Here is a 24,858-nt window from a genome sequence, read left to right on the forward strand (position 1 = left end):
AAATACTAATCTATTTCAATGCAACTCATTTTAAATGTACTTCCTGGTGCTTCCTATGGCTTCGTTTGTTATGGTTGTTTAATATGTAATCGTGAATGCTGGGATACTTAGGTTGGAAGAGCCCTAAAAAGAAATAGAAAATTGCGAAATATTACACAAATGTGGAGACATTCCCGAGCACGTTGGGTATATTCTCATCCTCCGCACCGTGCCATTAAATCCGCCTCTACTGTGTAAGTGCTGCTCCTCCCTCACTGTGGCCCTCCCTCCTGCTGCCTCACAGCTCTGTTCACATGGACTGTTAGAGAAGAGTCGCCGCGCTGCCACTTCCCATCTCTCCAGGGTGGCGCATTCCAGGCGCTTTTCTTCTCCGGGACTGTGCAGAATCGGCAGCAAGATTAGACGGTACGTTTTGAGATAGGAACCACCTGTTTCTGTCAGAACCCTCCGGCGACTGAGAAAGAGGAAACTTTTGGCAATTGTACAGTAACGTGTTTGCTTTCTGTTGTTCTTTTATTCTGAATGTGAAAGGTGTACTCCGCTCCAAATTTAAATTATACCTCATGCTAGACCATAATGAGCCCCGTTATTTGTTGAAATGGCAGAGTTTATATTGCAAGGAGTTTAACAGTCAAGCGAATTCAGATCGTACAAATCTACCTGTTGTGCCTCTCCTGCACACAAGAATGATGTGCTTCAAGGTCCAGGTTGCAGAGACATCGCATCGGCGAAAGTGCAAAGTTGCACGGCATAAGCACTAGGGCAACGTTTGCCCTATTTCAAAACCACTGGGACATATTCGAAAATCATAGCACCATGATGCATGCAGGTTGGCACGGTGCAAGCAACAGAGCAACAATTCCCCTAGTGCAAAAAAGCTACATTTTCACTGTATTTTTGCACACGGGCAAACTTTGCCCGTGTGCAAAAATGCATCACAGAGTTCTCTTTTTTGTAGAAGGGCAATGTTTGCCCTAGTGGTTATGCCATGGTAAACTGCACTTATCATTATGCAATGGTTTTCTAATGTGTCCCAGTGTTTTCAGACAAACTTTGCCCTAGTGCTAATATCGTGCAAAGTTGCACCGGTGTAAAGTTTCTGTAATCTGGCCCTACCTGTTCTCGTTCTCGCAATACCTTAGCAAGTCTCTTTCCTTACTAAGCCCTTAATGGCTCTGACTCAGCAACGTGTTTGCTCAGGTAGCCTTGTAAATGAGAAGATATGGTTCTCAGGAATTACAACATAATCAGTGTTGCATATTGCAGCTGGAGGCTGGTCTTGTGCTTGGTTTGGCATTTAGAGCACGCGCGTTAGGTGAAAATATCTCTGAACGCGGTGAACATGTATTTAGAAAACTAACCCTGATTTGCAGAGTGATATCTTAAAGATGTTCTGGGTTTGTCCAGGTTATCCCACCACATCAGAGACATTTTTACGGGAGGGGAAAAGCTGCACGTGACCTGAGTAGCACCTTGAGGGGTCCCCGCACCTGACCGCTGATTTACAGACAACAGTGGACTTATTTCACAAAATACAAATGACACGTCTCGATATTCTTTAGTGTACTGCCGAGGTTCTTGGCCTGCTTCCTGGCTGTTCTTAACAAATAAGGGATGACCTGAGCAATCAATCCGTTTACACATTATGGAGCTCCTACTGGTCCAAAACATAATTTGACAGCAGCAACTGGGTATGTTTGCACTCAGACATAGCCAGGACCCCAATACCAAATTGTCGTAACTTGCATGACGGAGTGCAAATGTGCAGGGCGGAAGGCGTACCCCATGTGTATGCCCTCTTTTACCCTGCATTATTGCAGTGCAAAGTTAGTAAACGCTGCCTGGCATACTTGCATTCCAAGCTGCATTTTCTTTTAATTGTGAACACTGGTTGCCATGTGTGCATGGTAAGCAGCGTTCACAATTACAATTAAATACTGCATGAAATGCTTGCATTTTGGGCAGCATTTAATTTTTACTTGTCAATACTGCTAGTTAAAAGTGAACACTTGTGGCTGATTCATGGATTTATTGCACAGTGCAAAGTGACTTTTCACTGCTGAAAGTGACTTTGCAGTGCCGCCACAAACCCTGATTCATGCAACTGTGCAAAGTATAATTTTGCAGTGCAAAGTCATTTTGTACTACAAAAATGACTTACATTTAACATTACCACCACTCGGTCCCATGGATTAACCATGGCATTACAGATGGGGTAATGGCATATCTACCGTAATTGGTAATTCTGCCACAGTAAATCTGCAGTTTTTTTAAGGTAAAGTGGAGGATTGACTCTTGCTTTTTACTGGAGGCAAATCCTTCACTTCACCTCCGACCTTCTAATTCAATGGTGCAGTAAACTGGCGATAAAGGTGCAGTATTTCCCATACTGCAGGACTTGCAAAGAGGACGAACATGCTGGTTGGGAGAAGTGATTAGAAAGCCAATTTCAATACAGTCAAGACAAACTGTTAAGGCTTTGCCGTCAGACAAAACTCTGATCCTGGAGAGATAATCTTATCTCACTGTACAGTACCATATTGTCTTTGATGAAAAGGTTTGCCTTCTCATATTTGGATGGTATTTTCCTTTTCTTGTGGGTGATTGGAGTGTAATGGGTTCCAGACAGGTGAAAGCTGGCTAAATGTCACAGGTCTTTGCCTCCTTGACCTGCCTCCTCTATCTTCAACCCATTGTATCACCTCACTCCACTCCCTTCCAGGTCCTCCCAAATAGCCTTTCCTTATCGGGCATCCTATCATTGTACCTTCCTACTGTATCCCCTTATACAGCTCTGCTTTGCTTCACAGTGAGGTTTGTGCTACACATAAATTATCACTTAGCACATAGTGGCCTCTGCTAGACACATTTTCAGGTCTGCTTATTTGACACAAAATAGACGGCAATGTTCTACAATTAAAAAATTGTCTTCACATAATTTCGGATGATCTGCAAGTAGGTGTTAAAAGGGAATTAAGCAGGCACATCATCACACAGTTTCTTTTGTTGAGTTTTTTAAAAATCCTAAAATATAAAAGTAAAACCCAGATGAGGAGTTTTGGCTAATGCAAATTAGTCTGCTGCTACTTGAAAACGTCCAGGTTCAAGTATCAATATCCTATACAGATCTTTTTCTCTATATTGCCATATTGGTTGATCATATGATTTGGTTACTTTCCAAATCAGGTCTACACAACAGATTATTCATTCTAGTTCATGAAAGTGAAACATTAACAAATAATTGCACCTTGCTGTATGGCAAGGACTAGAAAAAAGTGTGATCAATTGTAGAAAGCGCAGACTAGGCACACATGTAATCTTTACCACTTAACAAAGTGGGTTATTCAGTGCAACCCATTTAATCTCATAGTGGCTAACCTGTCCAAATTGCTAGACCTTACATTTCACAATTGTCCTACCCCAATTCGGATTTAGTTCTTTTAAAAAAAAAGCATACTCATGATTTAAATTGCTACAGTGTTTCTTCATGTATAATCATAGTTACATTTGGCATTTTGCAAACCCCAATGTCAGGGGTTTCTTGGCACACTCATGGCAACACCACTTGAAAACTGGCATTCTTCTAATGTCACTCTATATTGAGAAATGTCCAATTTCTGGTAGCTTTTACTCTGTATCCTCTATGCTACGTCATGTGTATCTTCCTTGTTGCTTCACATCCTTCCACTGTATTCATGCTTGAGCATGTGTGCATTATGTGAGGCTACAAATCTGAATTCTGTGTCTACGCTGGGGTATGTATACCTTTCTCAAATTGCTTTTGATCTGTGCCCTGCATCTACACTACAGACTGAATAACTTCACTCTGTCTGGTATTGGTAAAATGTGTTCTGTGGCTAAGCTAGAACATGAGTACCCATTTCAAACAGCGGGGGTTGCTCTTGCAATGACATATCATTTTTTTTATTTCATTGCAGCATGGAAGGATGGGGTCCTGGGACTTCAAAGGAGTTTCCATGCTTAATGTTTGATAGCTGCCAGGGCAGCATACCAAGCTACGAGTTGCAATCATGACAAAAGGTTGCAGGGCAGGGTTGTGACCAGAGATTCTTGGTTATATAATGTATTCAGATGTGAAGTGTGTTGTTAATTGCCAATTTGATATCCGAGTAAAGTGTGTATTAAGAATTCAAATCAGACAGTCCAGTTTATACTGATTTTGCACAAAATGAGTTATTTTAAAGTGTGCCACAAAATCCTTTAAAAAGCTGGAAGGCACAAAATGTAGTTTTCAACCCATATGACACTTATTAAAATGAGTGTGACAGACACATCTATATCAATTTCGGATATGACCGTTTTATTTATTTATTTATGTATGTAATATTTATTTCTTTATACCACTCCGAAAGCCTGCAGGGATCAGGGCACACATAAAGACTAAAGACAAAAACATGAAGCACAGGGTGCCGCAGAAGAAATAGGCGGAGACAGTTACGTTTATATAAACAGAACAGTCTTCAAGCATTTGCGAAATCGGAGTGGATTGACTTCCTGACAAAGAATCAGAGGCAGGGCATTCCATGATAATAACTGCACTAGTGAGAGATTGTTTTCAATCCAGAGGCCCAATAGCAGCTTTGGAAATTAAATTCTGTAACTTTAGTAGCTACCTCCAACAATTTAATTTAATTATGCGTGAATGCCACAAAATGTACATATTTCCTTGTACTTGCATCAAAATCTGGGAACCAATGTCACAAAACCGTGGGGGGACTGTAGAATGGAAATACACTTTGAAAAAAAGAAGATAATGGGCCTCATCATGCGGTGGGCGGTATTCCGGTGATAATTGTGCTGGGATTCCTCCCAACGGTATTAGCGTTACCGCAATTCAGTCCTGCACAAATTGTGTCAGATCACGAGTTGCAGTACAGCCGCAAATTCCCCATTCCCCATTGTGTGCCAAAATGGGCGGCAAGTGGAGATTTTTACCTACAGCTAAATGCTGGAGGTAAAACTCACACTAACCACCCAATTTGTGATTGGGAAAACACTTAAATGTGGCAGTAGTAGCGCTACGGCCGCATTTAAGGGCAAAGTCCCAACTCGTGATGAGTCCCAATAGCTACCCATGTACATTTGCGGTTTCACAAAATGGGAGGGAGATGCTATTACACGCATGCACAATTCTCAGTATGTCTCCATCCAAGTGAATGCAACATTACTTTGACCCCTTTCCCACCACCAAATAAATCCACTCAAAAACAAACAGATTGAAACATTTGGAGTGGAAAGTAGAAAGGCTGGAAATGGTCAGTCGGAATTTCTACCGGTTATTCAGAATTTGGGGAAAAATGCAATTAAAAAAATCTGCCATTGCAAAGTTTGCTAACTGTTGATCCAAACACATGGAACGGAATGAGTAGGTGCTGAGGGTCTCTACTAACAGTTGAGTGTTATCGGTAGCAGTGGGTTAGTGAAATGTACCCCCTTTTGATGTTACTCTTGGAGGTCTACCTGCATGAGCATCCAATTCGGCCAGGATACAGACAAATCCTTTCTGAATTTATACTCAACTAATATAATTGCACCTATAATTCTATAGTAAGTAGAATAATGTGATTGAATAAAAATTAGAACATGGTCTACGTTTATGAAATAGACCTTCTTTTTACACGCGATGACTAAAAAATAAGGTTTTGTTGGGGAAGTGACGAGAGCTCAGTCCTAAACTGAGTATATTGTTTCCAGTGGATCCACTAAAGCCTGTCTAAAAACAAAGTAAACATATGTAGTTTATTTTCAAAATCTAAACTATCTACTTCTGTGGGTTAATTGCAGCCCCGTAGAAAAGTATATCATTTTGATCAGGTGGCGAAGATGATGACCTTGGAGTGTGAAAAATTGGATTCTGCTCCTTGTTTTGGAACTTGATAAAAAATATTGCCAGGTTTTGTGCAAATAATTTGATCACTCTGAACCTTAAATTGTAAACACATGCAATTTACATGTGTAAAATAAAACCACAATGTACCTATTGTACTGTCATTAATTTATGTTGAATCCTTCCAAATCGCATATGTTGTATCTTTATGATGGGCAGAGTGGAGCATGGTGACGCAAAAATAGGGCATATTATATTCCTCCATTTTCCGCCCTTACAAATTTTCATGCTCACATGAAGCGGAAGTGGAGCACAGAGTTAACCTCTCCACCATGCCATCCTCCCCCCCATCTTGTGTGAGCACTTTGTTTTTATCCAAACATCAGATTTGTATATAGATGTAAAACAAGTGGAATCTTAGGGAAGCTGCTTCGATTTAGCACATGCTAAATAACAGGACGCTCCAGTAGGAATCCCTTAATCAATGCGGCCTGCAAAGTGTAATTTGATATCTATTTATGCACACATTGGAATGCTTGCCATTTCCGAGATTGGACGAGTACAGCCGAATTCTCCTGGTTGCACTCTTCAAGTTTGCTCTCTGCTTTGTGAATGTGTAAAATTGCATGTAGAGGATCCAACAGCATGTATGTGCAAATGTTAGCAGACCCCTTGAACTTAAGGACCTTTAGTAACGTGCATGCAATGATGGGATTCACAGAATAATTCCGATTCCAAATAATCGAATCAACTCAGGAATATGGCAAAGGTTGCTATTTTATTAAGAATGATCTAAAACAGGGAGGTTACAATGGTCATCAACAGACTTTCACTCAAGCTCTCAACAAATTTCACACAAAAAAAATCCTTCTATGCAAAAAATATGTCAGCAGTGACGTCATACTACGTGGAAAATAAGGAAAACCTAAGAGGGATTGTGACACATTCAAGGGGAACATCTAAGAATACTTTCTATAAGGGCTGGGATTGTGATTGGCTATCTTCTGTCAGGTGGATAACTTATGCCTACCTCTAAAAACATGTCATCTTCAATACTATTAAGTACACAGAATATCGTTGGATCTCAATCTATAAGGTGTTTTATTATATGGCCCTCTACAATTAGTTGGCACGCTCGTGTCATGTCTGGAACATTTGGTTCATTTAGCAGCACGTAAACTCATACCAAGGTGCCAGGAGTTGGACTACACTTTACCGCCTCACCCAATTAGCACAACATCTCTCATCACCCATGTCTTCTGCCATGCAGATTGTCAATGAAACTGGCATTGCAAAGTATCCTTTTCTTTGGATAAAAAATATGGGAGTACAGGCTTTCACTATCGTTTTTCTTGGACTCCAAGCTCAACTCTATTTGCATCCTCGGCTCACATGACAGGAGACCATGATTTTGGTCCTTTCTGCAGCATTTAAATTTCTTAAATGAATAAAACTTGGCACAATTGGTGTTCTATCTTTGCCCTTTGATAAGGGATGATTCATACTTCTAACGTTTATTGTTTTCAAGAATAGATAACTGGCTTTGGCTACTTCTGTTTTGATGCCAGGCCAGAAAGCTCTGCCAGGCTTCCAAGATCTCAGCTTATTCGTACTGTGACAAAATTCCCGGCCTTTCCTCTCCATGGGTTCAGGCTTACTAAAATTCATGACACCAATGTCCAGCTCCTATACAATGGCAGCTTCACCTGCAGTCTACTCACTACATATAGCCAGATTCAAGGATCACTTAGTCTACCTGCGTTTCAGCATCTGTACATTCATTGAACGGCTTGCATTTTCTAAAGCACATCTTCTTTTCACATATTAAAGTTACTTGATTCTTCATTTCGTCATCAGCTTCTGTAAGATTGACACATTCTGTTTAGCCTGTATTATCCGTGCGTCACGCTCGTCTTCCGTGATGTCACCAGCTTCCCTTTCACTCTTTCTCATATTTCTTCAGGGAGTTCCTCCCTCAGATTGTCGTCTCTTTGCGGATACCCTCTCAATGGATACCTTTTGTCAAACAATCGCTTCAGAATTGGCACAACTGCTAGAGTCAAACATGGCGCAGTCTCCGACTTCCAATATATAGAAGGCCAGTGGAATTTCCTGCACAGACATGAAGTTGCTCCTCTGCAACCTACTTGCAATTTGTATTGAGTACAAAACGAGCCTCAAAGTGGTTTCCGTAATCCAGTCTGAATAGGACAGCACCCACCCTACATTTCTATGTTTTTGATGCTTCTGCTATGATAATTTGTTCTCTGTAAAGGACGCTGCTCAATCTGCAATACATTAAACACCTAAATAATGTCTTTATTGGCTCTACATGATTTTTCCTGTTTCATGTGAACCAGTGACATCACTTACATTGTAGTTGAAAGTGGTGCCAGGAATTGTGCCCAGGTGTTAGACTATCTAACGTTTGCAGGAGTTCTAAAAAGTGAGCAAATGCTTTGATAATATAGAATGGAGCAAACAGTTTTGTCACAATCAGTCTTATATAAAAACATTTGCACTGGGCCAAAAATAAATAATTCTGTTTGTTATATTATCCGTGTTGCAAAACAGAAAAAAATCAGTTTGCTGCATTTCTTTTCACGCTACCCTTCAAACATTGGAAATAAAACAGTCGGTTTCCTTTTTGCCGTTGTGAAAACATCTTTAGATAATATAAATTGGGACTAAATCTATTTGCTCCATTCCCAATTATCTAAGCAGTAAAATCGGTGCAAAATTCACATGCTTAGCTTTTTTGCACCAGTGCAAAGCTTTCATAATCTGCCCATGGTTGTTAGAGATAACCAACAACTGTATACAACTGAAGTAAGACAATATTTTCAAATGCATGTTTTCTAGCCCCTTCCTCACTACCTAGGGAGCTATTTGCTTCTGGTTCTTCAGGACCCCGGCTCATTAGTGATGCCACCAAGTGCAGCCAGGCTGTCAGCAACACTGCTTCCTCCTCCCCGCCCCTACACACTGCTTCTCTCCAGGCCACTGTTTCAGCATCTGCCCATTTCTAGAGATCCCACCACACTTGGTCTCTCGCTTGCCTTCCATCCCATCGCTATCCCGCACTTCGCTAGAATATAAGCCAAATCTTTGAGTTTGCTCACGTGCTTAAGTTTGGGTGGTCGTGAAAATCCGCCCACCATGCACGCCCACAGAGAATCCACTTCTAATCTGATCCCTTTGTCAGCCAACCGGTTCGCCACCTCCCCCCGGTATCTTGATATTTCTGGGCATGCCCAGAACATGTGTACTATCCCAGCATTCTCCTCCCCACATTTCAGACATTTCTGTGTAGCTGCATTCGCAAACTTGGCAATTTCTTTGGGGGTCATGTATTCCCTGTGGGTAATATATAACTGAATCTGTTGTAGTCTAACATTCCTCGATACTTTCTTGTGACACCTCTGCATCCTCACCCATAGTCCATCATTTATAGTATACCCCCTTCCTCTTCCCAGTCACTCCTTATTTGGACTACCTCAATGCCAACCTTAGACATCAATATTTCATAAATTCAGGAGATCGCATGGCCACCTTCTGACACTGCTTGAAATGTTTCTATGGCTGCGTCTGGCTGCTGAGCCAGCTCTATCTCAGACCATGAGTTCTTCACTAATTTCATCAGCCTAGCATATGTGATATATTGTTCGCTGTGTAAGCCTGTGTCTCTACTCAACACATCAAACTCCATCCTTTCCCCCTCCTGCCATACAGCTCCTATAGTTGTTACTCCCACTGATTCCCAATTTGCCCTGATGGTCCCCCTCAACTGTTCATCAACAACTTTCACTGTACCAGGGGGACCTGCGGGGAACATGGCACCGGGCACCCCATCGTTCTGCAGGCTCTCTGCCAGATCTTCTTTCCCAGGACTAACAGTGGTGCTCTCTTTCCCTTTGGAGGGTCGGCTGCCCATATCCACTAGTTCAAGAAATAAGGTGCGCATTCCGACTTTAGCAATCTGGTCTCTGGTGTGGTGTCCTTGGATAGCCATCTTGCTACGTATTGCAGTTGGCTAGCCAAGTAGTACACCTCGAAATTGGGCAATCGAATCCCTGCTTGATCATATAGGTTTTGCAATTTCCATAGTGCTATTCTATTCCTGGAGTTGTGCCAGATGAACCCCCTACATATGCTCCGCACTTTGGTGAATAAACGTTTGAGAATCATATATGGAACATTTGCGAAATCGTGCAGCAGCCTGGGTAGTACTACCATCTTGAGCAGTGTCGCCCTTCCCATCATGGTCAGGGGCAGCCGCGCCCAGAATTCTACACTCTGTTCTATCCCCTTTACTGCTTTCTCAGTGTTGTTTTTGTGCGTGTTCTCTACGTTGTGATACACATCCACCCCCAAATATCGAAAGGTGTCTGTGGCCCACCCAATCTGTAGCACTGGCAAGTCATGTTGGGGCATTCCCACATATCTACTTAGGGGGAACACAACAGAATTCCTCGGGTTAACTGTTATACCCGATAGCATCGCATAACTTTCTAGCACCTCCAGGATATATTGTAGGGTTTCCTCCGGGTATTGTAAATACAGCAACATTTCGTCCACGTATAGCGATACAGATGCTTCCCCCTCCTGTTTTTTTACCCACCTCGCCGTAGTAGTGCCTCAGATATGCCGCCAGATGTTCCAGCGCTAAAATGACCAGCATTGGAGACCAGGGGCATCCTTGCCTTGTGCCTCTAACTAGCGTCCACTTTCCAGAGATGACCGACCCTGTCCAGACACGAGCGACCAGTTCGCTGTACAGTAGTTCAACCCATCTGAGGTATGCTGATCCCATCCCACATTTCTCCAGGACTGCCAGCAACCATGGCCATTTGACTGAGTCAAAGGCCTTAACAGCATCCAGTGAGACAATCACTATTTCACGAGAACTCCCCTCTGACTGATCTATAACATGATGTAGCTGCCGGAGGTTGTCGGAGATGCACCTGTGGGGGGCGTACCCCATCTGGTCATGATGTATTAGGTTGTTTATCATTGGTTTCAGTCTATTGGCCATTACCGCAGTGAGGATCTTGCTATCTTGGTTTAGCATCGACAACGGTCTATTAGAACCGCAATCAGTGCTTGATTTGTCTGGTTTAAGAAGCGGGATGATAATCGCCTCCCTAAGGGTTTCTGGCAGCTTAGCAGTGTCAAACGCTTCGTTTAATATGGGCAACATTGGCGGGAGTAGGTCAGACACATACGTTTTATAAAATTCACTCGGCATGCCATCTGCCCCCGGGGCTTTCCCAGTGGGCAGGGTCTAGATCACATGTTGTAGTTCTTCCAATGTGAGTGGTGTATCTAATCTCTCTTTGTCTGCCTCATCAAGCCTGGGCAGATTGATTTCTTCTAATACGTCCCATATATCTATTTCTTCTTCCTCAACCTTTTCTGCATACAGTTCCTGATAGTATCGAAGAAACATTTGTTCACCCCCTCGTGAGTATCCTCTATAGTGCCATCACATCTGTGTATCTCTCGAATCGCCTGTGTCGGGCTCTCACTCTTACACAGCCAAGCCAGCCGTCTACCCGGCTTATCACCTTCTGCATGCTGTCTTTCTATATATCTCCTATAGTTTAGGTTGCACAACCTTTCCCATTGGTCTTTACATTTTTCCTGTAATTGTCATAATGCCTCAGTCCTCTCTGTGGAATCCACCTCCTCCCTCATTTTGTCCTCAATCACCCTTTCCGTGCGTTGTATCTCCTTTATTATTCCCCCTTTTAAACCTTTCGACTATGAGAGCACTTCCCCTCTCACCACCACCTTAAATGCCTCCCATAGTGTGCCGGGCGACTGCACGCTACCTGTATTTAGTTCAAAGGACTCCTTTATGGACTTCCTCAAGTCTTCTCTAAACATGGTATCTTTCAGCACATCAGCTCTAAGCTTGCACATTGATATCCTCGTTCTTGGCTGGGAATTCTGCCACGTCACCACCAGCGCTGCGTGGTCTGATAAAACTGCTGCCTTGTATTCCGCACTTGTTATGTCCTCTATCAGGGTATTAGTAACAAAGATGTAATCTAGCCTGGTATGCAGGTCTTGTGGGGTGGAATTATGGGACTACCCTCTATGTTGTATGTGAAGCCTTCTCCATATCTCAGTTAGATGGAAATCCTGCACCTGCTAGGCTAGAACTTTTGCTGCAGATTCAGCTTGACTATCTTATCTTCAGATCTTTCTAGCCTGGGGTCCAGTCTGCAATTGAAATCTCCCCCCATTATAACTGTTGCATCTATGTATGGGCTGATCTTGGCGTACAGGTTTTTAAAATATGGCGCTGTGTCATTATTTGGGGCGTAGATGTTAAAAATATTCACCTCCTTATTGCCCACCAGCCCTCTCAGCAGTACCATCCTCCCATCTGGCTCTACTTCCTGTTGTAATATTTTGAAAGGGACATGGGGTGCTATCCTCGTGAGGACTCCTCTAGCATATACTGAATATGTGACTGCCACCATAGTCCCTTTGAATTTCTTCTGTATCACTCCTAGTTTCTCCTTAGTCAAGTGGGTTTCCTGTAACAGTGCTATATCAATTTTTTTGTCTTTTCAAGTACATCATAATTTTATTGCGCTTGATATAGCTGTTCAGCCCTCGTACATTCCAGGTCACTTTTCTTAAGTCCCCCATATCAACCGTACCCTACCCCTCTGACCATCACCCCTGCCTTCTTCCTTTTTTGGTCCTGGTTGTCCTACTCCTCCCGCCATCATCCCTTTCTTCTTCCTATATGGGCTAAGTTGTGACTGTTGACTCTGCTGCAACTTTTCCCACACTCCCCCCTCAACTACCCTTAAACTGAACTCCCCCCTATCTACCATCCCGCTAACCCAAACCCCTCCTAACTGTGGCCCAGCTCCATTCCTGGATCTCAGGCTCCCCAGCATCTCGGCCCCTACCCGGCTAATGCTGGCGTAAGGGTTGCAGCAGGTTGATACTATGCTATTAGTATCCCAACTAGACTACCTAAAGGGGGTAAGATCATGCTTTCTGGCTTCGCTCCTGTAGTTCAATCTCAGTGCATCTAACATTTTGCATGATCAACTGTCTTCCAGCAATTACAATACCCCAATTACCGCATTATCACTCACCACCCTCCTTGAAGGGAACGCTGGCTCACTTATCCTCTGCAGCTGTTGTTCCGGCTTTTTGCACCTTCTGGGCAGTTCACTCTATCCATCGATGCGGCAGCATCCTCCGGGGATTCGAAAAGAGGGCCTTGTACTTGTAGAATACCTTCAGCTTCGCTGGTTAGAGCTGTCCGACCGGAGTCTCGTAGCCTCCTTTTCACTGCTACATAGCTTAAGCTCTGCCTTTGCACTACGAACGTGTAGTCTGGGTACGCCATAATAGTCGCTGAAGCCCTGCTAATCGTTCCACCCTTCCGAAAATGATCAAGGATTTTCGCCCTGTCTCTATAACTCAAAATTTTGGCTATAATCGGCTGTGGCGGAGCACCAGGCTGGGGCCTCCTCGTCTGGGCCCAGTGCACCCTTTCCACCACGAACCCCTGGGAGAGTGTCCCTGCACAGATCTCTTGCAATAACATGGACTCGATGTAGTTTGTAGGGTCGGGATTCTCTTCTCCTTCAGGAAGTCCCTTGATACGGATGTTATTTCATCAAGCTCTTCCCTCCGCCTCCTCTGCTCGGCTTTCCAAATTATTAACCTTTTGTTGTAGGGTATGGATCTCTTTAGTGTTTTCTGAGCATCTCTCTGTATTTGCATTCACTTCTGCCTCCAGTGTTCCTGTGCGTTCTGCATAGGGCTCTGACGTCTTGCCTTAGGAGGTTGACGTCCACGCTGACCGTATCGATCTTGGTTTCTAGGAAGGTGTTCAATTCTCCTAATTTGGATTCTCATGCTGCTTTCAACACGGCAATGGCGTCCAAGATCTGTTGGTCTCCTCTAGGTGGACCACTCTTCCCCGGCCTCTCCTGTTCTAATGGGCTCGCCCTTCCCCCTGTCTGGTTTGGTCTGGTGAAAATATCCAGTGAAGATTGTGTCACCTTCGATTTGGCCGCCCTGCTCGACATTGCTTGTCCTCGGGCCCCTCCGGCCCTCTTCTCCGCTAGTGTCTCTGGTTGTTTGTTGCTTTAGCAGGGTCTTCCTGGGTGCTTGTTCTGGTAGAACCGGATCTAGGGTGTTGACACCAAATTTCCACTAGTCCCCTGGTCCTTACGGGCTCATGGCTTCAATGCCTTCGTTGCCTGCAAGCTGCGGGCGTATGGGGCATTCTCGGACCCCACCTCTTCATGTCATGTGTTACGGCGCCCCATATGTCGTCAATATTAATAGTGGTAGTAGTGGCACAGGCCTTCAGGTGCTTAACAGAATGTTACCAGCCTCAGAATGTCACTTTTACTGATCCCTTGGCATTTGTCTTGCTGTCTGTGTGCGCCCAGGCACCGCCTGTACCACTGGTGCACCACCACCTTGGTTACCTATGAGCTTCTTAGCCCAACTATATTTGTAAAGTCCAGGTGTTTCCGTGGGGCAGTCTCACTTGGCCCAGCCTCTTGATCCGTGTACAAACGCTCCTTTGTCAGCGTACACTGCGCCCGTTGCCTGGTGTTTATGTATATTACGCACCTGGATCAGTGCTTCACATATGCTGAACACGATAGTCATATAAGTGGTGTCTTGTCTGTACTTCGTTATCTGATGCGGTTCTCCACTCGCCACAGTTCGTTTCTGGGTTCAATCCTGCTGAGCTGCAGGGCGTTGTGGCTTCACGATAATGAATACTCCAACTGGGGCTGCAGTGGGGCTCCACTCTCCCGCCCTTCGGTCTGTGTCTTGCCTTGCAGGTCCCACTCCGCAGTTTGTGCCCTCGGGTGGTTCCTTTGTTATGTTACCAGGAGTCCTACTGTCTCATTGTACACGGTGTTGTGGGCCTGCTCCGGGTCACCGGGCAGGCCCCATACTCATGTCGGGAGCACCCGACGGGGTTCCATTGTGCGGCGCTCACGCCACCGATGATGCAGTGGGGATCACCCCACACGCTCCAGGTCACTGGATCCCCACCCATGGCTGGGGGAACCCAGCACACGACGGCCCTGGCTCTGGGGGCACCCAGGCCGGGGTCACCACAAACAGCCCTGTTCACATGGCCAGCCAGTAGTGGAGGTCAGAGTTGCCAAGCAGGGGCACCGGCCTCGTGGAGGGCCCTGTCCCTGGGCCTACACCACGCGGTGGTGCGCCAGGCAGGCGCACAGAAAGAACAACACTGGAGCCAGTTGGAGTGTGACTGACGAGCCGGAAGCAGCTTGTACATTTTATTAACTTGGTCACATGGTCCCCTTGTGACCAAGGAACACACACTGGGAGATACCATCTCTCCCTACAGGGGTGACATGCAACACACAGCCTATCTAGCCCTTCCTGCTCGTGGGCCGCGGTTGAAGGTGAAACAATGTTGCACTCCGCCTGAGTGCTCAGCCTTTAACAGCGCTGTATTGCCCTGCCTCAGCAGTGCGCTATGCCCTTCCTCTGGTCTTGCTCTTGCCACAATCTGTCTGTTTGCTGTAATCCTGGGCTATGATAGCCACACAGCTGTTTTCCCTCTGGTCTTCACGGAGCGCTCCTCACTCTCTGCCTCCAGCCGGGGACACCCGCCGCCCTTGTCGACTCCCGTGCCAAGGGGGTCTAGCAGTTTGCCATCCTGCCCGCTTACATTTCGGGGAATATGTGAACTTTGATCTGTCACGGCCGTGGTCCGTCAATTGTGTTGCAGAACGTTGTCCCAAGCTTGCGTATTAGAGCTGCGGCGGGGATGTCACATTTCACTCCCTCTCCAGCGCTCTCCTGCGACGCATCTGGGCGGTCCGACCTCCGTCCTCGGTCCCTTTGTTCTCACTTTTGGGCCATTTTGCATCGTTTCTTTCCCCAATCACCGCGACCACCATTTCTTCCCGAACTATGGAATCCTTACGTTCTGCGAGCTCCAGACTTTCTGCATGGGTGCTCTGTATATTCATGTTCATGCACCTATATTTCCTTCAGTTGAGGGCACCTCCATGTGCACCCTTGATGCAGATTTATACAGGATCAGTCGGTGCTCCCCCAGAGACACGTCTCTTCACATGGCCCTGTAGCCACGCCCACCCTCCTCTCGCCAATCCTTATTAACCCTTACATGGAGCCTTTGCACTCTCTTCAAAGATTCAAATATAGCCATCCACCAATATGCAGATGATGCTCAGTTGTACATTTTTGTATTGTTGCATTGTTTATTTATTTGTAGAGCGCACCGGGCCGTTAGGCAACTGGGCGCTTATGAAGTCTTAGGTTACAGTTACATAAATATGTTACATTTACAGTCGTGGCAACGGTTACATCTAATGTTATATTTATATTTACATTAGCAGATTAAAGCAACATATAGGAGTAACAGTAGTATGCAGAGTAGAATGTTAACATTAGTATGTACATGTGCATCACAGGTAAGGTTACGGTTGCATATATATGGTTTACATTTGCAGTTATCGGCAGCATATGGGATTAGCAGAGGTATACAGAGAAGAGAATTAACATAGGTGTGTTAAGCACAACGCAGGTGTCATGGTGGGTAGAAACCAGTCACGGGTTATACGTCAGCAGTCGTTGTTGCGTAGCCAGAGTTTAACATTGGTTTTGAAGGAGTGGAGGGAGGGAGTGGCTCTTAGGGAATCCGGGATTAAATGAGAGTAAATAGCATGCAGTACATCATGTGTCTCCATGATTACCTAGCCATCATCCAGTCCAGGATGTCAACTACCTACCCCAAACTAAACCCATTCAAGACTGAATTAATCCTCTTTGATCCACCCACTAAAACACAACTTGTCCAACAACGGCTCAATGATATGTGCCTTAAAGGATTTGATGCAACACTCTCTGGCTCAGCAAAATCCTTCGGCTTCCTTCCAGGACAAAAGGCTGTCCTTCCAGAAACTCATAGCCAAGAAGGCCCTATAGTCTGGCTCAGAATCTCTACCCTTTGAAAAATCACACCCTTCATCTCGCCGCAGGACTTAAGGACTGCAGTGCAGGTCCTTGTGGTCTCGCACATCGATGGGGAAATGCTCTCCCGATAGGGCTCCCAGCTGCTCACTCTGCTCCCCTAAAAGCAGTCCACCACACTGCAGGACGTCTTATTAGAGGAGCAGGGACATTTGAATGAATTACCCCCATACTATAAGAACTGCATTGCCTTCCACTGCAAGCCAGGATATTGTTCAAGACTGCATCAATTATCAACAAAGCATTCATGAGCTACCCATGCTCTGAATGTACCAGTGTGGGCAGCCTTTTACCCTTCTATTTTGCTTCTATTTTATATTTCAAAATACCCCCATGAGAAATGAGAATCGGTCCAATAGCACCAATGAATTTTTCAAGCTGCTTGCTTAAATTCAAAGGGCATTTTAGGAACATAAGAATGACCACAGATATTTATATCTGAAAATCAATCTCTGATGAATGGATTGCATAATGGAATGACTAAGTACATAATGCACAATCGGATAGGTGTTCTTTTAATTTGTCACAACACTAATCCTGCCATTACAGTGTTTGTATATATTCATATGTACTGATTAAGAGAGTCTCAGGATATGAGGGTGAGTTTAAAAGACTGCAGTACATGTTACTCGTGGGGAGTCAGACCATCCTTATTCACATTTCCAGAGATGTTTGACAACCCCTTGAAGAACATCAGAAGAGGAAGGGCTGAGAGGGGAAGCCAGGCCTCAGAGTGAGGATGTCTTTCTACAATACAGAGACAACCTTAGAGAATTATATCAATAGGTTGGCCATCTGATGGCACTCGTAGAGGATGCCCACAGAGGGATCGGAGTCCCCATCCACTCAACCCACCAACATTCGAATCCCACACACAGCACAGATGACAAAACCCTTTGTGCACACCCCAGCTAATTAGATGTAGGTCTATTCTTCAATCTCTGAAACTGAGCCAAGTAGGAAACACTCTGCATCCATCAATAGGGGGAAACACTCTGCATCCATCAATCATATGTTGAGTAACAACATTGTATGCCTTTCCCTAACCAAGGAGTGTGATACCATAATATATCATACCTTATGGCCAAACTATAGCAGATGGTTCTCTGGAAATCTCCACTGTAGTAAAGTATGCTAAAGATTTGACTCTCGAAGGAATGAAGTTGTCATTAGGTGGGCCAGTTTATAAGCTGCCAAACATGGATGATGCTTTTGGCCAGGCCTTCAGCAATTGCTTAGAGGCCAGTTTAAGCCTGTCTGAAATGCCCCTAACAGTTGCATCCAATAAAAAAAGGACAACACTTTGAGATTAGCCATCAGGCACAGTTGTACAATAGATCTTTCGATTAGCGTGGTGTGCAAACTTGCATTAAATCATCAGCTATACATCAGGTGCTACCAAGGGCATCTATTCAGTAGGCACCAGCTGGGCCATGCACATAGGTAGGCCATTGGAGCACTCAGCCCTGACATGCATTCCGTGTTTTACTCATGCTGCCAGTCACCCAGACACAAGCATTCAGGACACGCCTCCCTTTTTCCGCACCAAGCATGCCTGCAGTGGTCTGCCACTGGCATCAACACTCATACAGAACGCTGATAACAATGCATGTACCACAGGTAAAACATATGGAAGAATGGTAATAGGTTAAATAATATTGCAACACGGCAGTTCGCAGCATATATTTTAACTCAAAAGCAACCAATGAACATTTCAGCGCAGCAACATGAGCTGGAAAAAGGAAACAAAAAATCAATACACATCCAGATCAACCACCCTTGACCAATGCAGGTAGGACATGAACGTCTGCCCAAAATATGGATTTCAGAAAGGGGTCAATGAAAGCACACATGCGGTATTAGTACACGCCCCTGCAAGGGGGCAATGAAGGCACATGTGCGGTATGGCCCACGTCCCTGCAAGGGGGTAATGGAGGCACAAATGGTCTATGGCCCACACCCCTGCAAGGGGGTAATGGAGGCATGCATGCGGTATAGCCCACACCCCTGCAAGAGGACAATGGAGTCACACATGCGGTATGGCCCAGGCTCCTGCAAAGGGGCAATGGAGGCATGCATGCAGCATGGCCCACGCCCCTGCAACGGGGCAATGGAGGCACACATGCGGTATGGCCTTTGCCTCTGCAAGGGGGCAATGGTGGCACTCATGAGGTATGGCCCACACCCTTGCAAGGGATCAATGGAGGCACACATGCGGTATGGCCTTTGCCCCTGCAAGGGGGCAATGGAGGCACACATGCGGTATGGTCTATGCCTCTGCAAGGGGGCAATGGAGACACACATGCAGTATGGCCCACTCCCTTGCAAGGGGGCAATGGAGACACACATGCAGTAAGGCCCACGCCCTTGCAAGAGGTCAATGGAGGCACGCATGCGGTAAGGCCCACACCCTTGCAATGGGTCAATGGAAGCACGCATGCGGTATGGACCACGCCTCTGCTAAGTAAATACCTTAAGTAATGAATTAACCATTACCAAGACTAGGCATGAAGCAAAACTATCTGATAACCAGATAACGAATATGTTCCCATTCAAGTACAGGGAGCATAGACATGGGGACACACTTGGACTAGGATTAGAAGTCATGCCAAAACGCAATCACAACTGGCCCTTATATGTAACGGGTTGAGTGGGCAAGGCTATCCATTACCTGGGCTAGAATGCAGGGTCCGGATTTTCACTTAAACTGGCATGACCTTTGCCCCCTGAACGCTATTTGTGCGTAAACCTTTGACAACAACTATATGAAGAATCAACACTGATGTTGTAAATGACTCTGTATACAAACCCACCTGGCCAGACTAAGTCATATAATGAATTTGGGCGTCTTCACTATTTGCCTAGTTCATGGAAGAGGCTCGGTCAGGTGGCAAAATAACGTGCCTAATACCACATATCAACACACTGGTCTCCGAAATATAAGAATCCACCTTCACGCACAAGACAAAATGGCTGCTGTAAGAAATCCAGGAATGGTGTCCCCGCCAGGCCTTCAACCAATCAATGCATATTTATATTCAAACCATGTAAGATATCATTTGACCTATATGATACTTACACCTTTAAGAGCTTAAGGGAATTCACTAATTGCAATATTCAAACTACTGTAAAGCACTAAATCAGTACTTCGCATAGCAAGCAACACTGGCAAAGGGCTATGTTGTATCAAAACGGTTAACAAAACAAATGGAAACCAACCATTACAAAGAGAAACATGTAAACAATATATTTCCCTATTACTTAACACGTGCACAGAGCAAACAGGAGGAACAAATAATTCAATCACAGGTGCCCATAGAAGTACTAAGGTGTTCTAGAAACATCTCAGGGCAGCTGCTGAATAGCAGGCTGAGGGTTTCATCAAGTTAGCAACACTCTACCAGCAAAGCACAATACAGTTGAAAGATGAAGAAGCAACAAAGTACTTGTTGAGTTTCAGGGACTCTCCAAGAGGCAACCATGCGGCAAGCCGGAAGTCTTTCCCTTCACAAGAGGAAACCCAGTCTCCGTCTTCAGTAGCTCAGTCCATGCTAATTCCAAAACAAGTGCCTGAGAGCTGGCGTTTCTGAACATCGTTAGTTTTTCAATCCAGTAAAATTGCCTGAGGTCAGAAATACCACACCTTGCCAAAGGGTCACAGCTCAAATCACTGGCCAGTAATGCATGAACGATCTTGGCACAGTCCATATCGTCACACAATTCAGTGGCCATTGTAGTAGTGCAGCACCCATCCCAGGGATTGGGTTCTGCTGTGCAGAGTACCATGTTCTTAGGGCTTAACAGCTTTATTGCATTCAATAATTAGAGGCGTACTATAATCCACACAGGCTGCTTTGGTGTGTGTATGTACCTAGGCGAGCAACAGCAAGGAACAGTTTTAGGAAATACTCCTATGAGAAGTACACAGCATGTGAAAAGGACAACACAATTACTCTGCACACCATACCCATCTAATGAAAGATGAGTCTGTGTACACCGCCTGCATTTAAAACAGGTATCATGCGCACCAAGAATGATGCAAGCTAGCAGAAGTACCAATACAACATACTGAGCCCGCACATTACATCACCACATGCCCTGGCAGGAAGTCATGTGTATGCTGGTTATGAGAAGCTGAGACCATGGCCACAAAGATGGTGCTACTTGACACACCACAGATGCACACGGCCTCAGGTTTAAGGAACTCATCACCACTAAGGTAGGCATTCACAGAAACAGGAACTGATGTACAAAATAAATCGTTCCTTCCTGTCCTCTCCACTTCCTGTAGTCACTGGCATAGCAGGGGCCCACGCAGCCCCAGCAGTCCAGAAAGTGGGGTTGCCTTAGGCATGCTCTAACTTAAAAATAAAGTGCATTCCAAAAACAAATCTGCTTGGACAAAAAGTGTGAGCTCCATGGCTGGCCTGAAACATTAGGTCTGCAAGCTTTCAGTAATTGCTTCGCAACCAAGAGCCCACCTGCGCCAGTCCTCATTCGTTGTGGAGGAACAGCGCACACCACAGAGCTGTAACTCTATGGGCCCCACGTGGACGGACCTAAAAGCAGTGAAGCAAGGTCAGTTCAAAAACAACAAAGTGTGGCGTATATGTTTGAATGTTCTGTTTGCTCGAGATTTGTAATGCATATCTGCTTGAGTGTATGTGCGTACAAGAATTGTGATAGTATGGGTTTATGCATGGTCGGATTGCCAATTCGGGAAATCTGACATTTCCTGAAATTAATTTATGATATGATGTGGCATTTACAATGCACCTGTACACAAGTGTTTCTAGGCACGACAAGACAAGTAGGGATAAACAAAGGGAGGATAAAATAACGTTCTTACTAGGCCTTGTGTCAATCAGATCGTGCAAGTGCAGGGAAGAGGGACGGGGTATGTGTCAGAGGGCAGAGGGAGGGGGAAGAGCAGTTGACTCACAAGTGCATCCAGCAAGTGGCTCATAAGTGCTGAGAGAAGGGACTGTAGGATTGCAGATACAGACCCTTAAGTGCTGGGGAGCCCAGAGGCAGTGCGAGGGCAACTGGACATGCAGGAGCCTGGCCCTGAGTTCAGAGGGTGATCAGGTGACCAGGACGCGGAGCAGTCAGGTGCATCAGCAGGGGAGAGGAAGAGAGATAGCAGAAGCGAAAAGGAAGGTCTTGAGTTGCTTTCGGAACTGGAGGTGGTTCTGCTCAAGTTTGAGAGAGGCAGGGAGGCTCTTCTAGAGGGAGGCTTCAGCCGAGGAGATAGATCTGCCCCCATCTCTCTGCTTGAAGAAGCATCTGACCCTCAGAGAGTTGGAGGTGGAAGAGCAGATAGCTCGAGAAGGAAGATGTTTTGGAAGAGAAAGTTGGAGGTAGAGCGGTGCCAGACCCCAGAAAGCCTTGTGGACAATGCAGAGGGTCTTGAACTTGATCCTTGCAGCCATGGGAAGCCAGTGAAGAGATTCCAAAGCTGGAAAGATACGCTCCCTGGGCTTGAGGCCAAGGAAGTCGCACAGTCCTGTTCTGGATGAGTTATAATGGTTGAAGAGTAGAGGCAGGAATATTTAGAAAGAGGCTTTTGCAATAGTCCAGCCTAGAGAGGACCAGATCTCTGGAGACAGTGAGCTTCTGGGGGAAAGTGAGAAAAGAATGAATGCCTCTGAGGAGGTGCAGCTGATAGTTTGACTTCTTAGAGACATCAGAGATGTGCGGAAAGAAAGAGAGGGTGGAGTCGAAGATGACACCAAGGTTCTTAGCCTCACAGGAAGGAGCAGGAAGAGGGACCAGAGTGGGTGGCCAGAGAGAGAAAAGGAGGGAGTAGATGTCCCAATGAGGAGGATCTCAGTCTTACTGGCATTAATGCATAGATCATTGGCGGCACACCATTCCTGAATTGTGCCCAGACAGTCTGGTATGAGAGATGAAGCGGAGATGGCTGAGGGCAGCCTGAAAGAGAGCTGAATGTCATCCGCATAACATTGAAAATTGTAGCAGAAAGTAGCGATGCAGTGGACAAGAGGTGCCAGGTAGTGGTTGACGAGTCAAGGAGAGAGGTTAGACCCCTGGGGAACACCACAAGAAGAGAGAGAGATAGAAGAGAAGAAAGACCTCAGTTGGACCTGAGAAGGTTGGTCGGTGAGAAAGGAGGTCAGCCAGTCCTGGGCATGATCAGTAATACCAAGATTGTCACCGAGATGATTGAGCAGGATGGCATGGTTGACCATGTCAAACGCAGAGGATAGATCGAGGACAGAAGGAAGATTGGAGTCAAGATTGGAGAGCAAGACTTCACATGTGTTCAGAAATGCAGTTTCCGTGTTTTTGGCAGCTCTGAAGCCAGACTGGTGGTCATGGAGACAACCAACATATTCAGTATGTAGATTAAGCTGGGAGATGGCCAGCTTTTCCAAGAGTTTGCCCAGGAGAGGGGTGATGGAGATCGGGCAATAGTTAGGCGGAGAGGAAAGATGGTCCAATGGCTTCTTTAGAAGGGGGTGCACAAGGGAGTGCTTAAGGAGAGGGGAACATTCCAGTGGCAAAGAAGTGATTGCAGAAACCTGCCAAGGCTGGGCCAAGGGTGTCAATGTGATGCTTGATGATTCTGGATGAACAGGGGAGAAACTGCTTTGATGAGACTTTCATAGGTCAGATTTGTCTAGAAACATTGTCTGGGGTGGACAGAGGAAAGGAGGAGAAAGGAAGAGAAGTGCCCACCTCAGATGGGCCAGGAGTGGTTGAGGAGGAGGAAGAGGAGGTAGATTAAAAGAAGGTGGACAGGATGTCCTGAATTGTTGTGTTGAAATGAGAGGCCAAGGCCATGCAGAGAGCCTGGGAGGGAAGAGGAGAGGTAGAGACTGCAGCAGGATTGGCCAGCTCCTTGCAGATTTAGAAAAGTTGTCCGAGTTGTTAGATGCCACAGAGATGCAGGCTTGGATGTAGGCTCTCTTTTTAGAGAGGACAGAGTGTCTGTAGTGCCTTTGGAGCAGGCGGCAGGCCAGTTTGTCAGGGGCTGAACCCGATGCCCTCCACTTCCTCTGTGCCCCCCTACACTTGCATTTAAGGGTGGCGAGGTCGGAATCGTACAAAGAGTTGTACTTGGATTTGGGTTTCAAGTGTATTTTCATGATGGGGCAAGGACATCCAGAGTGTTAGAGATGGAGAGATGAAGGCTAGAGAGGGCTGTGTCAGGGTGTGAGCCAGCCAAAGGAGCAGGAGAAGGAGAGCAAGTAGTGGCGAAAGCCTCAATAAACACACACTTCATGGGTCGGATGACCGAGAAGGTAGGCGGGAGTGCTGGAGTCGGCTTGAACTGCGGGAAAGAGAGAGAGAGGTGGGAAGAAAAGTGATCACTTCAAGAGAGAGGAGTAGTGAAAGGGTTAGAGAAGGGGAGGTCTAAGGAGATCAGCACATCGAGGGTGTGCTCTGCAGAGTAAGTCAGGCCAGAAGGAAGAATAGAGAGAGAGAGAGGATTTCAGACGTTGTGAAAGAGTCCTGAATAAGGGCTGGTATTATCCAGGTGGATGTTCAAGTCTCAGAGGAGGAGAAGTTGAGAGGTCAAGGCAAGGAGCAAGGAGGAGAGGTCAGCCCAATCAGAGAGGAAGAGGGCAACCTGGCCAGGCAGCCTGTAGATGGTGGCCACAGTGAGAGAGAGGTCAGGAGAGATACAGAGCATTCAGACTAGGCATTCAAAGGAGGAGCAGTCCTGTATTGGAATGATAGAAACATGTATCCACTCTGGGAAAATCAAAGCTACACCCCCCACTGAGGAGGTTGATTCTGGGTTCAGAGAGGATCTTGTAGCCATCGGGATGGAGAGTGTCAAAACTCATGACCCAGGTCTCAGTGAGACTGAGTACATCACAATCAAGCTCTTCCATGAGATAGATGTCAGTGGAGTGTTTGACAGCTGAATGAATGTTGAGAGTAGTGATGTGGAGCAGGTTGCCACATTTGAAGGACTTCCGGGGAGGGGTACAGACCAGAGG

At 45.7% G+C, this 24,858-nt stretch overlaps 1 protein-coding gene across 1 annotated transcript in view; it reads left to right on the forward strand.

The window, feature by feature from the left end:
• Positions 1 to 272: 272 nt before the first annotated feature.
• LOC138540371 (putative ferric-chelate reductase 1) overlaps positions 273 to 24,858 on the forward strand; it is a 1,004,090-nt gene continuing 979,504 nt past the window's right edge. Inside the window, exon 1 of the mRNA XM_069641679.1 lies at positions 273 to 405. The gene's annotated coding sequence lies outside the window, so the exon portion shown is untranslated. The remainder of the gene's footprint in view (positions 406 to 24,858) is intronic.

Source organism: Ambystoma mexicanum, chromosome 1q, assembly GCF_040938575.1.
Source record: "Ambystoma mexicanum isolate Mex_15411 chromosome 1q, UKY_AmexF1_1, whole genome shotgun sequence".
NCBI classification, from domain to species: Eukaryota; Metazoa; Chordata; class Amphibia; order Caudata; family Ambystomatidae; genus Ambystoma; species Ambystoma mexicanum.